The following is a 16,803-nucleotide window of genomic DNA, read 5'->3' on the forward strand; positions in this document are numbered from 1 at the left end:
GACTGAATAGCAATATGTGCGTCGTTGGCAAATCTTATAGTCGGGCTGAACGTAATGTGTCTGGACATATTAGCATGTGAACTTCTATTTTCGAAATTCACAAAGAGAGTGTTTGAACTTACAGTCTGCACAATTATTCGGAATTCCTTTTAATATTTTTTTTTATGATATAACGTATAGGATACTCTACGCCATTCCGTCTTAAGGTTCTAATAAGATTTTCACATAAAAATAGAAAAAAAAAAACAAATAATTATATTATATTATAATTTCAAATTTGTGTTGCAGGATTAGATTATTTTGATCTAAGAATTTTTATAAATTGAATATTTATTATTATTAATATTATTTAACTTCAAAGCTAGCAAAGATTTGAATTTACAATGGCTGAGAGGGATCTTTCTTTAGGACCTAGAGATGGCATTGTTATGTGCATCAGTTATTCGCTTAAATTTGTTGTAATTAATATAACTCAATTATTCATATTATAATGTAAGGTATAAACTTTTAAGCTTTTCTCTTCTATCTGAATATAATTTGTTTCTTAAAGGTTCAGCTACTTTTATTCTAAAGGAAGAAACACGATCAGTAAAAATTATTTTGTCTATAAAAAAGTCATTATAATTTGTAAGGAGTCTAAAAACGAAAACTAGCGTTTGTGTGGCATCTAATCATCATTGCGAGCTTCCGAATTTTGCCAGTCTGTGTGTTCGGACCGACTTTTAACCCCGACCTTTTTCGGACATTCTTGTCGTACGTGATCCACGTTCCTTCAACAGTTATCCAATCGAAAAATCGTGGAATCCGTGCTTTTGGTTACATTTCAATATTCCAATTTCCAAGAATGCACGGTAACATCCACAAGACTAACTGCGTCGCATTTATATATTGTAATTAAATGTCGAGGATCGTTTGATAAATGCCGCTGTTAGTTTTGTCATAGGTTTACCTCTGAGCTTTAACTTGAACGTGTAGAAAGTGGTTTTAGGTTAGGTACACACATTACCCACGTTTGTCTTCGCGAAGCAGGCACTGGGGCAAAATCTCTTAGTCTTGGAACTAGACCTGATCCTTTTGCAGCACATGCACGCTGTGTGCCTATGGTTCTGGAGAGTTCTGGATAAACCCATATTATTGCCCCATTAGTTCTTTACCCTACACTTCATTCTACTTGCTTAGGCACATGCTAGATGAGTTCACCGAAATACAGTAAAATAGTGAAAAGTGAAATCATACCATGATATGGCTACAATAAACTTTACTTACAATATAGCAATCATACACCTTCAGTGGCTTTGAAAACAGCCGTTTGGTTTGTTTCAATTTCTATTGCTTTGCTTGCTTAGTGAGAGAAACAATAATATGTTACCGTTTCACTCCAACACCGTTCAAATTATCCACACATCAGTTACCCATCCGTTTTTTATTAGCTTCACCTGTATGTATGTTTGTTAATAACCCACTCATTTGGGCGCAATTTTGATCCACTTTAAACGGCCAGATTTCGTTCAAACTTCGTAGATCTATCGAGGACCGGTGGCAATGCATTAATTTAATAAAATTATTCCACTTTACAAATTGCAAAATAAGATTTTTGTCAATTTATATAATTTTCATCTATCCGTCTGTAAGGTACAAATGATGTTAATTTTAAATTTCAAAATAAAGTTTATATTTTTTAGTTCGGTCTTGACAAAAGCGTGTTTTTTAGTTTTTTTTTTAACTACTATTTATTCCAATTCTATTTTTAACTCAGCGCTACGGTAAAGTTTCGTGCAGCGGCGGTAATTGATTCACCCGCTAGAGGCGTCACTAGTCACTACCGTGGCGTTCAGCGTAGATTATGGCATCTCTTTTGAAATTGTCCGCTCTACAGCCTGCGGCCGCGGCAACGGTACCGCGCGCGTGACGCAGCCTTCGGCAGAAATATGATTGGATACGTTATGATCGTATACGATATGCGGCGTGCCTCTTGTTACATTCATGTTTGTGCGAATGCTGTTTAGTTGTAGTTGGGCGAAAGAATTTATCTTCAATCTATAAAAATATATTACATAATACGCTTGTATAGTGGCTTCTGTCCTGAAGTTACCTTATTAATGTTTTAATGAGCTATAACGTATACGGAATCCTCTTGAATACTCACTTTAAGTACCTGTAAGCTCTTTGCTGGCTGAGTATATTTATATGAAAATAAGCGACGAGACCAGCAGGACGTTCAGTTGATGGTAATTGATGCGCCCTGCCCATTACAATGCTGTGCCGCTCAGGATTCTTGAAAAACACATAAAATCTGAGCGGCACTTCAATTGTGCTCGTCACCTTGAGACATAAGTTTCATTTGCACAGTAATTGCACTAGCTACGGCACCCTTCAGACTGAAACACAATAATGCTTACACATTACTGCTTCACGGCAGAAATAGGCGCCGTTGTGGTACCCATAATCTCGCCGGCATCCTGTGCAAAGGAGCCTTCCACTGGTAAAAGTAAGTTCTGGCCCCGATTCTTGCCTCGTTAGATATTGAAAATGTATTACCGCAGTATGTAGACCGGTGGTATCACTGCATGAGCACAAAACCTTCGTCTACAAAACCAGCGTATGGCATATCTTATTCCTCACCTAACACCTCGGTTATATCGTTGGGCAATCAGAGTGCCAAACGCCAGATGTTTTTTGAAAACTTTATAAATAATTTATATGTTACGAAAGTAGTAATTAATAATGAAATACGCTTGGAGATTTTCAAAAAATATAACTTAGCAATTCGAATAAATTTATTTAAAACTTTAAATTAAATTAAAGAGGTCAAAAAATTGTTTCATTTGATTTTTTTCCTGACAGAAGTAATACTCAGTTACTGAAAAACATTGCGTTACCCTCAAGTTGCGCCTAAAAACGAAGAATGTTTAATTTTATATCCCGTTAATTTTCATGTATACTTAGGTATACATCATCTTCTTCTGTCTTGCCATAAATACATAATTACTTTTACAGTGTGTTAGTTTAATTTATCACCCCACTCCATTTTAATATCGCAAAATATTGTACGAATTATTGGCGCCAAAATGAGAAAACTCAATGAGCAATCATATAAAAATAACAGATTCCAAATTCAAATGTAATATTTTGTTTGTTTTTAATCGTAACAATATTTATGGCCAGAGTAAGTATAAAATATAGCTGTGAACTCCAAAATACGTAGTAATTCTTAAACCGTAGAGTAGGTATATCTCTGTTAAATTACAGTGTGCCGATACAGTAATACCTTAGCGATATCTTATTGCATCTTCGCTAATACGTGGCGTATTTATTGGATTGAGTCGCGAGAGCGGTAGCCGTGTTAAATAAATATATTGAATGTTGCCACAATAAAGTGACGGTGCAAACGCGAGCTCGATGCCCGCGAAACCAAATATATCGTTGTCTGTTATTCAAAGGGATCGTACCTCTTTCATAGTTATAGAATTTTTTTTATTTAGTATTATACTATTTATGTATTTAGTGCTATTTGGCTGTATGAGTAATGTGAAGTATATTTAACTAATATAATATTGACACACTCTTACACAAATTATCTTGCCCCAAACTAGGCATAGCCTGAACTATGCGTACAAGACTACGATATATCAAAAAAAAATATACTTACTTAAACATACATAATTATACAAATAAACACATCCATGACTCGGAAACAAACATTCATATTCATCATAGAAATGTTCGCACCTACCGGGGTTCGAACCCGGGACCTCTAACTAATGGAAATGTTGTTTCCAATACATAATATTATGTATGTAAGTATATAGTTTTGGTTCATTATTTATTAAGACTGGCCCCTGAACACCTGGTCTGTTTTTTTTTTTTAATTTATCAATAAAATAATTTTGTTTCAATCTGCCTATTAATTAATTGTATGTATGAATTCTACCTAAATAATGTAATTATACATTATTTAGGTAGTATTCATGTTAAAATTTTGTAGGTTCGTGAGTTTTTAATAAAATAGTATTAAAAAGTCACAGAAGTTTATGTGTGTCTTACAGAAGTGATGATAGCGAAGTTACGCACAAAAAATACCGATCTACGGCCGTTTTCAGGACTTCTAGGTATATAACATGACATAACTATGGAGATATCCGCTTACTTTATTGAAAACGGTCGTTAATTAATATATGCTCATAGATGCGATGTTAATATCCATGACATGACTACATGCATCTCGCGCTAAACCTGAGCAAATCGTACTGAATCAGCCCTAGTAGGGCAGATGTTCCACTTACTCCGCGTGCTCCAAGTTCGTCTATTACATCCCTTCATCATGGCATGGCATCATGACAGAACTAAATATTTACAAAGCTTTCTTTCTTACTATCTTTCTAACAAACGTAAGGATTATTGATGGTGCCCAAAATATTTTTTTAAATAAGAGGGGAAAACGGGCAAGAGGCTCACGTGGTGGGGAGAGGTGAGGCAACCGCCCATGGACATCCGCAACAACAGTTGTCAAGAAATGCGTTGCCGGCCTTTAAGGTGGGAGTATGCTTTTTTCTTGAAGGTCCCTAAGTCGTAACTGTTCGGGAAAACCACAGCCGGTAATTGATTCCACAAAGTGGCCGTGCGAGGCAAGAAATTTCTTGCAAAACGCTCGGTTGTAGAATGCCAGACGTCTGCATGATGCGGATGGTACTTTGCACGTAATGTCCGGTGGTGGAATTCGGCCGCTGGAATCAACCCGAACAGCCCCTCTGAGCACTCCCCGTGATAAATGCGGTAGAAGATTCTGCATCTTCGTTAAATACATATAAATACAAGTAAGATATTAGATAGATACATGAAGAACAATCTTAATATACACATAAATTATGTCCCTTCGGTGCGCTGTACTCCACCATCTGCGGCAGTATTAAAATATATTCTCCACGAGTTATAAATTGCAACGCGATTGAAGTTCCTGCATACTGTTAGGTGTGTGTTGGCTAATGGTTTACGACGACTACAAATATTCTCCTTTAGTATGCCATCCTTATCGGATTTTCCGTTTATAATTTACAGCGATTTTTATAGCGCGGTACAAAGGCAACGTTTATATTAGCTGCACCTTTATGTATGTATGTAACGGAATTTGTAATGTGGTTTTCACCCTTACACTTACTTGAAATTTGCACGTTTCAAGGTACCTTTTTCATTAGTTCAGCCTAGTCAGTGGCCTAGTAACCTTACTAGATGCTCTGCATTTTGCGACACGTATATATTTTTTTAAAGACAATAAGGGACGAGACGAGCCGGAAGTTCAGCTAATGGTAATTGATATGCTCTGCCCATGATGTTAAGTCTCATTTGTCTAGTAATTTCACTAGCTACGGTGCCCTTCAGACTGAAACACAATAATGCTGACACAGTACCGCTTCACGGTAGAAATAGGCGCCGTTGTGCTACCCATAATCTAGCCGGCAAGCGGCACTGGGTCTCTAGTAATTCTCCTAATGATTGAATTTATTTCGTTAAATTATATACTTTATTTCGTTTTTTTTTTTGTTGTAGGTAATCTTTTTGCGGTAGAGGACGTATGGTAAGTTCATGACAGAACGTAGAATCTAAAATAACTTTATATTTATACTAACCTAAGTACATTATTTTTTATTATTTCAAACGAGTCAAATTCTTCACTAAACTGCATAAACTTTGCTCTTAGCTGTAATATTATTTATATATTGGTATGAATTATTGTCTTTTGGTAGTTTTTGATGTTCAAAGAGTGATTAAAAATACTACTTTGAATAAAAATATTTGAATTCTATATTTATAAAGCAGCAGAAATATATATATATATTTTTTTTTTGTGAATTTGACGTACCTACACTAACTAACAATTTGTCTAAATATGTGTAGATATACTAAATTTTTCAATGCAGCATTGAACGCAAGCGCTTTCCAATTTGATTACAGACATCATATTCGACTAAGACAATAACTTGACCATAACTATGTTATGGTAGATGACTTAAATATCCGGATAGCATAAAGAAGATTAAGGCCGAGTATCGTTAATTTGCTCCTAAGAATCGAAGAGTTCCGTTCAGTTCTCACCAAACTACCTTTAAAGTATATCCTTTCCAATAAAATAAGAATCATCGAAATTGGTTGGCGCGATATTGAGTTATTCGTAAATTTATTATCCACTTTTATGGTTTTCTCATGGATGCCATTGTCAGATCTGGACCAAATTACAATGGGAAGCACCAGCTTTCAAATAAAATAATTATCAAAATCGGTTCGGTTCACCCAGTCGAAAGTTTTGAGGTAACGTATTGAGAAGCTCCTCCTTTTTTAAGTCGGTTAAAAATTCGTATGAATCCAAACTGATCGAATAAATGCTTCAGTGTTTATAAACTCCATGTTGTTGGTGCCTTCTGTTTTCACAGCTATTACTGCAGTCCAAATGTTATAAAGTCTATCTGTTAGCATTTCGTATGGAAAACACGATTTTTTTTCTTTCGATAAACAATTAACAAAATAAAGACGTCATCACAATAAAAATAAGATTCATTAATTAACTGATAACCCTCCAAATAGTAGTGCTACTTGTTTAATAAATTTAATCTGATTTGGCATTTTACCAAAATATTTAATCCTAAAATCCAGTCATAATAAATACATGCGTTGTTATCCTTTAAAGGAGAATTTTAGAGGAATTTGAAATCCAAAAATCTTGTGTGATCAAAAAATTTAAAAATTCCTTAGCCGTAAAATTTAATATTATTTATTTTTATAATATTTTATTTATCTGCAATAATATTAAATAACAGTTTGCGAACCATTTATTACAGAAATCATTTGTTTGTGGTTTAAAAAAATATTTTTAGTATCTCTTAAAATTAATGAATTATGTATTTGTATTTAGTAATAATCTTTTGTCAACGGTACTTTAATTTAACGGTATTTTTAATTAATTGAAAAAATCAATGATTAAAAAAAGAACATAGTTATTCAATTGTTTTGGGTTTTCACTTATGTCGGCAAATCTTATAACTGCCTCTGTTTTTTATTGAAAATAACAGTTTCTTGAAATAGTGTCTAAAAAGTGGCAACATTATAAAGTACACGGTGCCTCATCTCGGCGATAGAGCTATATTTCGTAGATCAGCATTAGCTACTGCCAAGTACAGTCCCACTGCAGGATCACAGATCGTGCACCACGCTCGCATAATGTGACCGATGCCCAACTATTTTTCCTGCGACAAGTGAATCTCTTTATATGAACTCTGTTGTGCTGATTTATGAGTATTAATGGTATGGTACAACTATTATGTTTTAATAAGCTATACACAAATGAAATTTGAAAAACAAAATTTTATGAACGATGCGGGATTCGAACCCTCGACCTCCGGCGTTCCGTGCCGGTGCTCTAACCAACTGAGCTCAGCTCAAAATTTTGTTTTTCAAATTTTATTTGTGTATTAATCCTAGAAGTGAGGGTTATCACTTTAAAAACATAACATATTGTTAATAAGCTATGATAAATTAAAGTTTTATGACAAAAGTGAACTAGGATTTTTTTATGATAAGATACTTCGTACAGGCTGTACTTCATACTATAAACTATAAGGAGTAACAAAAGTAACGCATTGCTATTTGTAACAGTAATGACTTTCAATTGTCTGCTGGTTAGAATATTTCATTCATTAAAAAATGATACATAATGAGTTTTTAATCTCTTTAAGGCTGGGGACAAGATCGCCTTAGTTTTAATTCGGAATTAGAAGCATTTTTAATTTAAATCAAACAATTTTCTTTACAAAAATAACAAAACAATGTCATATTAAATAGTATTGGTAAACAGTTGAAGATTTTTCGTACAATTTTTATCTAGATTGAATGAATAACATGGCTCCAACTGTAAAAGTTAGGGATACTTTGGTGATTTCTTTTCGCAATGTCTATTCAAGATAGAATTGTAAAGAAAAAATGAATTTTCTTCTCATATTCCGTAGACATATAATTCTTTTTTGTTAAAATAAAAGCTTCATATAAACCTTTAAAAATGGTTTCAATAATGAGCTATTTTGGAGATGTCTTTGGATAGCGGCCTTAATCAACGCATAACAATAATTATAGTAGATTCACTGTTTGCTGAAGTTCAAGGGACGCCAAGTTTTTGAATTTTGATGAGTTTCATCTTAGCCATGTTTTGTAAGTAAATATTGGACTCACAGAGCTTTAGGATAATTTTGTTTAACACGGAGTTAGATTGGTGAAATCATATTAATATTAGTAAAATAAGTGATGGGGGAAATATGTGTTAAAATCGCTTGTTCAGAATACTTGATTACTTGAAATTATATTGCTTTTTCATTTTGAGAAATAATGGTTTTGGAGATTAAAGGGTAGGTAACCCGAAAATTTTCAACTTATGGATATTTTCGACATATAAAAGTTCGAGCTAAACAGGTCTTATTGACTACAATATATTATGTATAATAATACTAATTACTAGAACATACTGTTTGTGCAGTTCTTGTCGGAGGCAGTACTGTCACTGTTCCTATTTGTGCCACAAAATGCCGTGCACTGTTGCTGGAATGTTCTGGTAAGAATGGTGTGGGTGCAGATGTAATAACAGGCTCCTGAGCTTTTCTACCTTTGACATCGATTACATGGTATTAAAAAATCGAGATTGTAATAACGTAAAATGAGTTTAACAACGTTAAAATTGTTGTAGAAACAAAGCGTGTATCTGAATGTACGGATTTGAAGAAAGGCGCAGCCCCGTACGAAAGTTAGAAAATAATAATTCTATTTCGCGTTTAATTCATCTTTGATCTGTCCAGTGTTTCTCGTTCCCATAGTTGGCTCTAGCGGCGTGTAACGGTAGCCGTATAATCTCTAGATGCTGTTTCGTTTGTGAAATTGAGAGGTTGCATATTCGTGATATTTGTGTGCTTATTTTCTGCAGCGCTATTCCTTAATGCAAAATGTTGGTCGTTAACGAAGACATCACAATGTTCCATGTTTGTCTTATAAGTAGTTGTTGTCGAGGAGGGATTGTATTTGTTAAGATTCAGTTTGATTTTACTTTGATGATGAATTGTTGATTTTTTTGAAGTGAAACTTCTTTACAATCGTTGTGATTTGAAACTGGGTGAAACGAAAATGCGAGACGATAGATAGACACAAACAGGTGAATGCATAGGATTCAGCCGGCGAAAGAATGAGATAGGAAGCATTATACAGTGTTTTGGTACAAGGCGATCATAGTAGAAGAAGAGATTGTCTTATATATTATTGTATGACGTGAGTATAGCTTAATATATTTTGGCGTCATGCGCACGACGTATTTACTACATAGACACCAGGAGAACATAAATATGTTAGCGGTGATAGTAATGTCTTTCAAAGCGTTTGAAATCGTTTCATCCTAGCAACATGTACCAGGACTTCATATATAGTTTAGAGGTTCATGCACAATGCACATCTTAAAATTAAATTACAAGTGCTGACCACCTTGAAGCCAAAATTTTTGAAGGTTTCACTTCTACCACGTGTAAATTGCACACATGTTTTTTTTGTATATTCAGAATTCTTTGAATATTTAGTACTTAGAATTCTGTACGTTCAGAATTCACAAAAGTGATAACAAATAAATGTTTATATTAATAACAAATTAAAATGTATATTTTATGTTATAATAAAATAAATGAAGTCTTTTATAATATAAAATTACTAGATTTTCAAGCAAAATACGCTCCAATGAAACAGGAAATTTATATCTATACTACTATTCTTTTACTATCGTTTATACAGTAGAAATTATGTCTAATTTAGTATGGTATTCATATTGTATTGAATAACCTCAAATACATAAATACTTAACCGATTTTAAATCTTTCACCAGTGAGTGGTATATTATGGTTGGGAAAGTGGAGCTATATTATTTAATTTCGAGATCTCTACGTAATTTGCAATGATGTTAAAAATATGTAAAGCTAGTACTTAGACAATATTGGTTTGCAATTTCAGCGAAGTCAGGGAAACAACTAATTAAACAGAGAGAGGCTTTTTTACACAGGATGCAGGCTTAATGGGTATCAAAGCGGTGCCTTATTCTTCAAGCAGTTGTGTGCAAGTACTATTGGTGTATTCAGTAGGCCAACGAGACTTAACATCTTATGACACAAAGTGATGAGCGCAGTTGCGACGCTGCTCAGAATTTTTGGGTTTTCAAGAATCCTGAGCAGCTTTGCATTGTCTTGCTCGTCTAGTTTCTTTTCCTCATTAAAGTTGTTGCTAAATGTATCAATAAATTATTAATAATTGATTATTATAATCCCACAAAGTAACGCTCGATTCACTTAACTAATAATAGCAGTTCTGACTATGAATATGAAGACATATTCTTCGTAGAATACTCGTAGCTTTTATTAAAATGCTCAAACGATTAGATTGTCGTGGGCACGAGAAGTTTGCTGAATGTACGACGTCCGTCGCGACAAGCAAGCTTCCATTTCACCATTTCCGTGTTTGTGTCATTGTTCAACTCTCGGCTTATGAATTATGGAGGGCGACATGTTAACTCTATCAACTCGCGTAACCCAAGATCTGTATTCGCTCTCAATGAATCTGAATTCACTTGAGTTTGTATTGTTTTTATTTTATAAAGACTTATTTCTTCTAGCGACTTTTGAATTTGTACTTTCTATGGCCGTTGAAAAAATATGGGAGTAACCTTACGTAGTGCGCGCAAAGCGAGTGATAAAAATGAAAAATAGTTTTTTTTTAATTATTGTGGATGTGATTTTTCATGTGGCTTTTTCATTCTCCATGTTCCGGAGAGCTCTTAGGTCTGATACGTGCCGTTTGGTGGTGGTATTACCTTCGTAACAAGTATTCGTAAAAAGTACAAGTAACGATTTTCATGGAATTTTCTACTTTATACCACTGTAGATTGAGCGTCCTGGAGCGGTGTTTCTAGGACAATGCTATATGGCAAGCGTCAAAAGAAGCTTTGATACCGGTGATTTTCAAGAAACTTTCTACTACCACTACAGATTGAGCTTCCTTGAGCGGTGTTTCTAGGACATTCTATATGGGAAACTTAATAATAATAAAATATTATTTTACTTTTTGCCTGTTATCATATTTTAATATCAAGTATCCCGAAACAATAAACAAATGCAAATTTTTTGAAGAAAGAGATAAAAAAGATTGTAAAGGGAGAAATCACCGCAGCCCATACTTGTACCAACTGTACTTGTTGAATAAACGTACTGAGAATTCGTAAACCAAACACACATTGATACGTGGCGGACATGGAATTAGTATTAAATTAATCTAGTAATTAAAAATAATTCAAAGTGCCCATTGATTAACGTAATATAATTAATAGATCTGTTACCAGATAAAGAACTCTCGCACCTTTAACAGAAAACTAAACGTTAATTGTTTATCATTATTTGTGGCTTTTAGATTACGATGGTTGGACTCCGCCCTTTTAACACACCCCTTGGGTCTGGCGGTGTTCTATGATCTATGTATTTTAATTATATTAACATTCAGTCGGCCCTTGATTGTGAGGGCGCGTGGAGTCATAATTTTAAATAACTTATATCTCTATACACAAATAAAATTTGAAAACAAAACTTTATGAACGATTCGGGGCTCGAACCCACGACCTCTCGCGTTCCGTGCGAGTGCTCCACCAACTGAGCCAACCGTTCGAGTGACGGATCGTCATAAAATCTTGTATGCTTTGTTCAACTCTCAGGTTGTTGCTTCATCTACAAGATCTACTTTACAGTTAACCTGCTCAACCCCAAAATTTGCATTTGTTATGTTTTTAAAGTTATAACCCTCACTTCTAGGATTATATCAATAAGTATCTAAATCTTTTTCGATGTTTTGCTGTTTGTCTTCACATGATAAGAAATCCTAACGGAGTAACAGACCAGTGTCCATAAAAGTATTTACAGGTTCTGATGTGTTATTCAGATATTTTGTGCAAACTCAGCCTTATCGTTGTAATTTTTTTCATGACAATAAGTGGTGAGACAAGCACGCCGTTCAGCTGATGGCATTTGATACGCACTGCCCAGTACAATGCAGTACCGCTCAGGATTCTTGAAAAACCTTAAATCTAAATGGCACTACAATTGTGCTCGTAACCTGGAGGAGACATAGGATGCTAAGTCTCATTTGCCCAATAATTTAACTAGCTGCAGTGCCCTTCAGACTGAAACACAATAATCCTTACACATTACTGCTTCACGCCAGAAAAAGGCGCCGTTGTGCGGGTAGCACAACATAAACTGCAGCTGGCATCCTGTGGAAAGGAGCCTCCCACTTAGTACTAACAGTACGAAGATTTTAGGTGTTTTTTAGAAACGTGACGAGACTAGCAAGACTTTCTGATGGTAAGTGAAAGTTTTACTGTGAAACGCTCTGCCCACAATGCAGTATGAGCGATTCTTTAGAAACACAAAATTCTGAGCGGAATCGTAACTGAGCTCGACACTTTCAGTCATGGGTATGATGTTAAATCAAATCCAATAATTTTAGTAGCTGCGGTGCCGTTCAAACTGAAACACAATCAATGATTGCATACTATTTTTTAAGGACAGAAAAAAGCGCAAATGTGGTCCACATCTAGCCGGCATCGTGTGCAAGGAATCTTATTTTTTATGGAAGAGGAGGTTTGTTCTCGATCGTACGGGTCACCTGTAGTTAAGTGATCGTTGCCGCCCACATTCTCTTCTAACACCATGAGAAGTGGACCTTTAAAAAAGTACGCGCTTTTTTTTCAAGGTACCCATGTCCTATCGTCCTGGAAAGACCGCACAACGAAGCTTATTCCTCAGCTTGGTTGTACGTGGAAGAAAGTTCCCACTGCGGAGGAACGCCAGACGACAAAATGATGATGATATCACAATTTGTGGAATTCGGAAGCAGCAATTAGGTTTGTTTGGCTTTTCACCATTTTTGCAATGTCCCAAAATATTGACGTTTTTATCAGAATGGAAAACTCGCCCACTTCCACCATGGTCGCTAGCAAAAATATCAAAAATTCGAGTAAACTCGATTATTGTTGGTATTCAAAATCATGAGCATTTTTATAATTGTAGGAGTTACTTACTTTCCCTAATGTTATTTTTCAGAAATATGGACTAACAATTTTTCCCACTAATTGTTTTCCTTGCCGTGGTGATTCAAACACCTTCTTTTATTACAGCAAGCGTCAAGTTGATTTCGAGTGACGACATCGTTTTCCTGCTAGTGTGAGTGACTGTTCCTTCAAATATTTGTATTAATTTTGAAGACTCCATTTTTGGTGATAGTTGTATAGGTATGTCTATGTATCCGCTAAGGGAATGTCTGGAATTCGATAAAACCGTGCTCCCACGGAAACTTTTCAAAATTTTACGGATAAAATGTATGACGTAATACATTACGTCACTGCATTACGTCTCTGCATGATACATCATGCAGAGATTAATTTGCCTATATCCTTTTCTGTTACTATAACAAGCAAACTAAGACTAATGAACATCTATAAGTGTTCGAGGCAATTGATAAATAACTAATTAATCACAGAGCTAAGCCTTATCCTTTTAATCGTATTTGTACAAACTAATTTGTTAGGCTTCGACTTAGCGCCGGAAAACCTGGTCAAGCGAATTAATTACGTACTTTGAGAACTGATGTTAACACCTCGCATAAATAATTAATTATAGTTTAGCTTCAATATTCCAAAATTAAACTAAGTGTCCGAATGCTAAACAATAATTATTAATGATATTTATAGATTCTATCCGGTAATCTTCTTACGATCGGCACTGAGCTTTGTAAATGTTACAAATGGATTCGTTGGGAGTTCGTGAATTGGGTTAATAATTGATGTGTTCGAAGGTTCTTGGAAGCTTAGGCGGAATTAGTGCAAAGTAATTTGTTTATGGTTTGGTTATGATGTTACTTCGTTCTTGATTAGTTTGTTGGTTATTGTTATTGTTATTTTTGGTGTATCTACAAACATCCCCTTGTTGTGAACAACCTTTATGTTATCTATTCTACTTCATTTCTTTACGTGCTTACTTAGTGCTTTTTATATTTATTTGAAATTCGTGTAGGTTCATACAGGTCGTATTTCATTGTAGTTTTACTCTTTTGAGTTCTTTTAGCTTATTCAAGAAGCTTAGTCATCTTGCGTCACCCTACCGAAAAACTTAACAGGATCACTAGCGGGGGCTCCTCAGAAAATTTTACGAAAATTTTGTCAAAATTAACCCAGTAGTTTTTTGTTCATGAGAAACATCCGCACCTGAACACACCGATATATATATACTGACGACCCTGCCAAGAAACCTGACAAAAAATAAAGATTTTCATAAAAGTGAGTTTCACCCACAGACTTGACTTCGTTACTTACTTACTTTTGACTTCGTTAATACAGAGGTCCAGCAATTTTTTAGGCCATGGCGTTTCCATGCATGCATCGATTTATTCTATACCATTTGTTTGTTTATTCCATTACATTTTCGTTACATCATTATTATTATTATTACAGGTTGTCATTGTCTCAATGTTTATTTAAAACCCAAATACTATAAGTTCACGACATCTATACAGATAAAAAAGCTAAATACATATATCAAAGTTATACAAGTGTGAATGTGCATGTTTCCCTAATTGTGTATTTATATTGGTCATGCAAATTCTAGACCTCTACCACAGCAACAGTTTTTGCAAGTACGTGAAATTGCAACGTCATGTCATATCCTAACATTACAATACGAGTTGTAGAAGGAAAAATAGTAGCTAAAAATACTAAAAATCACGAGTTTTTAGAAAACCGAACCTAAAAATATTGGTATCTTTATAAAAGTGTGTTTTTTAATTTTTTTAAACTATTATTTGCATTGTAGATTAAAATTCGGTTAAATATAATGGTTAAAATTTAAAATTAACATCAATTCCTGTCGTATAGACGATAGATGAAGATTATATAAATTAACAAAAATCTTTTTTTTTGGGCATATTGAAAAATGGAATAATTTTATCAAATAAATGTATTGTCATCGGTCCTCGATAAATCTACGAAGTTTGAACGAAATCTGGCCGTTTAAAGTGGGTCAAAACGCGCCCAAATGAGTAGGTTACAAACAAACATACATACAGGTGAAGCTAATAAAAAGCGTCTTATAAAATAGCTGCGTTTAAATGCTATGGTAAGTATGCATACAATTATTTAGATTTTAGTCTAATATATAAAATTCTCGTGTCACGGTGTACGTAATTGAACTCCCGAAACGGCTCGACCGATTTTCGTGAATCTTAGCGTGCCGATATGCACGGGTGGAGAATCGGACAACATCTATTTTTCATCCCCCTAAATGTTAAGGATCCACCCCAAAATTTATTTTTTTGTGATTTTTTTAAATTTGTTTAATTAGGATTCAGCATTAGAAAATACATACAACTTTAAATTTTCACCCATCTACGATCAACACTTACTTTTGTATCGCGATTTCAATATTATTCTAAACCATCCACAGACGTGCAATAGAGTTGCAATATGGCAATCGAATATAATGATTATTGTACTACGATAAATTTTATGTATGATAATATTTGATAGGTCTAAGAATCGGTCGTCATCTATTTTTTATACCCCAAAAATTTTAATTATTGAATTAATTTTATTTTTTATATGGCATATATATTCAGCATGTCAATAAAAAATTGACTTGCTCACTTTATTTATATAGGCCTATATTTTAAGCGACAAAAGTCTTGGTAACATAAATGCGTTATGGTGGTGGTGGTTTTCCTGTCAAGGTCTAAGTATCAGTGCTTCATGAAGGTATCCCATTCGTTTAGATAAATGACGGCTATTTGTTTAGGTTGATTAGGGTATTGGATGGCTGGCGGTTGCATCCAGTTTGATTGTTTCCGCGAACCCTTTCCGCAGACAAATGAAAACCACTATCCATCAATAAGATATATCTCAATTTCTGAATCCTTGATAATTTGTCTTGATAATAGTTACTTACGCCTAGCAATCGGCTTGTGATAAGAACTTAGTTTACATTTCTGCACATGTAATAGAATAGTTGCTATCTATTTCAATAGATTACAATATATATTTTAATATATTGTGTGTGCTGCTATATATACAATGGCCTTCAAAAGTAAGTATCACACTTTTAAAATTGGGATAATGTTTTAAGTTCACAAGATATACTTTCGAAATAAAAAGGACTCCAAAGAGAATTTAATTTTGTACATAAAAACTTTATAGTCGGTAACCTTCTTTTAAGAATTGGCTGAAAAAAACTTCAAAAACAAAACCATTCCTTTTTCAAAGTGGACTTTTCCGAATTACAATTTTACCATTCACATTTTTCTTTCTGTTTTAAATTTTTTTCAAGATCGATGGGTCTTGTTTTATAAATTTATGCTAAAAAGCACATAACATTTATTTATCATGCCTCTTTCAGTTGAAGAATGTGCTAGGAATGGCTTTTCTGGAACTAGGCATCAGTATGCGTCGCACTGCAAGAATGGTGGGTGTGACGGTACGAACGGTCCAGAAGGTAAAGCGAAGGTACGAAGAGACTGGACACCATCTGAGGAGAGTTTGTAATGGCAGACCCAGGTGTACCAGTGCCCGAGAAGATCGTTATATTATTTCCACTGTGTTAAGAAATCGCCACAATCGCCATTTCTGATGGAAGGCGAAGTGTTTACAGGCGACCTGGTGAACGATACCTTCAAGCCTGCATCTCAGAAAGAGTCCAATACGGTGGAGGC

The 16,803-nt window shown here is 34.5% G+C and overlaps 1 protein-coding gene across 4 annotated transcripts in view; it reads left to right on the forward strand.

Annotated features, from left to right (window-relative positions):
- LOC126970325 (protein N-terminal asparagine amidohydrolase) overlaps positions 1-16,803 on the forward strand; it is a 135,926-nt gene that overhangs the window by 18,810 nt on the left and 100,313 nt on the right. For 2 of the 4 annotated variants that reach the window (XM_050816173.1, XM_050816177.1), the window contains exon 2: positions 5,545-5,572. The exons of 1 other annotated variant lie outside the window; for it this stretch is intronic. The gene's annotated coding sequence lies outside the window, so the exon portion shown is untranslated. Of the gene's footprint in view, positions 1-5,544; positions 5,573-12,932; positions 12,953-16,803 lie in introns of those variants that run through there. One more of the 4 variants, XM_050816176.1, reaches the window with a different exon arrangement.

The sequence above is a fragment of the Leptidea sinapis genome, chromosome 20 (assembly GCF_905404315.1).
Source record: "Leptidea sinapis chromosome 20, ilLepSina1.1, whole genome shotgun sequence".
NCBI classification, from domain to species: domain Eukaryota; kingdom Metazoa; phylum Arthropoda; class Insecta; order Lepidoptera; family Pieridae; genus Leptidea; species Leptidea sinapis.